Consider the following 2,118-nt stretch of genomic DNA (forward strand, 5'->3'; position numbering starts at 1 on the left):
TTTTGGGGGGGGGGTCAGACAGGAAGGTGCATCGCCCATTCATGCTCCCCCCTTTCCGTCCGCTTTGCTTCTGGCATCAATTGACTCCACGGGTTAAAGGAAGGGAGGCTGCATGCCTAGAGAGGGGGGGGGAGCGATGACAGCCCAAATCCCACCAGCCCCACCTTCACGGTGGGAAGGGGGCTTTGCTGCATGCATCAGCCTTAATTCCCCCTCCCCAGGAACGGGTGAGCTGAAAATGCATGGGGGGGGGGGGTCCCAGGGCAGCTGTAGAGGGGAGAGGATGGGGCGGGGCAAGGTTGCACAGTGAGGTCCAAAGACTGGGGAGGGGTTGAGTTGGGGGGGGGGCTAAGAAACATTTGCAGTGTGAGGGCTGCATGCAAAAGCATCTCCAGGTTGTGCCCCATCTACAGCAAGCAAGCAAGACCCTCCCCTGACAAACAGCAGCCCCCCCCCCCCTGGTCTGGATTCATCCTGAGTTTCTTTGCCGCCCCCCAGCCGGTGAAGCCCCTGCTCAGAGCACCCACCCTTTGAAGCGGAGGCAGGGCGCTGGGCCTCGCTCAGTGGCCAGGCCTCCGGTCAAATCCCCAGGGGGGTCTCCGGCAGCTGTAAATGTTAAGGGGAGAGGGGCGAAACTCTGGGGAGCCCCCCTAGCCTAAGAGCCCGGCCACAGAGGGGAGCACCCCGCTGCCCAGCCCGCACCACCTTCAAGAACCTGTCTTCCCAGACGAGGGGGAGCCAGGAGAACACGATGCCCCCCTACCGGGCTTGCAAGTTGACCCCAAAGGATCCCAACTCAAGAGCACCGAGATCCACTGGCAGATGCAGAAGCAGTGACAGGGAGAGACGGAGAGCTGCCAACCTCCAGGTGGGATCTGAAGATCTTCTGGAATTACAACTGATCTCCAGACCACAGAAATCAGGTCCCCTGGAGAAAATACCTGCTTTGTATTACAGGACACCCCACCAAGGCCCTGCCACTCCCCAAACCCCACCCTCCCCAGGCTCTGCCTCCAAAATCTCCCAGAATTTCAGAACCCGGAGTTGGCAACCCTACTGGGATGTCACATGGGAGTGGGATATTATGCATGTTGTGGGGGGGAAAGATAGCAAGATCACATTTATGCCGGTGGTGAGTTCATGAGGCCAAGAATCGTGGGGGCAACCAGAAGTAGTCCATATCGTAACTCATGTGAATCGGTCTATAGGGTTGCCACGTTTGGAACCCGATGTGCCATTCTGGTGTCTCAGAAAGGATATTGTAGAGCCAAAGAAGGTGCAAAGGTGGACAGCCAAAATGATGATGGGGCAGCAGCTCCTTACCATTGGGGACTTTGGGTTTAGAAAGAAATCTGCTAATTGGAAAAATTTTTCGGAGGGTAGTCATGTTGGTCTGCAATAGAACACCTGGATTTGAGTCCAGTTGTGCCTTAGAGACCAACAAGATTTTCAGGGTATGAGCTTTCATGAGAACGAAAGCTTTGGAGGCCAAGGCCTTCCCCTAATGTTGCCTCCTGGTACTGGGATTCAGAGGTTGACTGCCTCTGAATGTGGAGGTTCCCTTTAGTTACCATGGCTAGTAGCCACTGATAGACCTACTCCATGAATCTAATCCCCTTTTAAAGCCTTTTATGCCTGTGACCTACATCCTCTGGCAGTGAATTCCACATTTTAATCATTCACCGTGCAAAGTTTTTATCTGTCCTGCATCTACTGCCCATCAGCTTCATTGACTTCCCTCCAGTTCTAATATTTAGGAAGAGGGAGATAAGGATCTCTTTGTCTATCCATGCATATTTCTATAAACCTCTATCATGTGCCCCCTTAACTTGTCTCTTTCCTAAACTGAAAAGTCCCAGATTCTTCAGCCATAAGGAAAGTGATCCAACCCCCTAATCATCCTGGTTGCCCTCTTCTGTACTTTTTCCAGCTCTTTGATGTCCTTTTTAAGATATTGTGACCAGAACTGCGCACAGTATTCCAAATGAGGCAGCACCATAGATCTCTACAGGGGCATTAAAATATCATTATAATCCCTAACATAGAGTTTGTTATTCCTCACCTTGACAAGGAAACAGGCAGAAGAACAAGGAGATCCTGACTGCTGTGCCTCCAGAG

This window comes from Euleptes europaea, chromosome 1 (assembly GCF_029931775.1).
Source record: "Euleptes europaea isolate rEulEur1 chromosome 1, rEulEur1.hap1, whole genome shotgun sequence".
Taxonomy (NCBI): Eukaryota; Metazoa; Chordata; class Lepidosauria; order Squamata; family Sphaerodactylidae; genus Euleptes; species Euleptes europaea.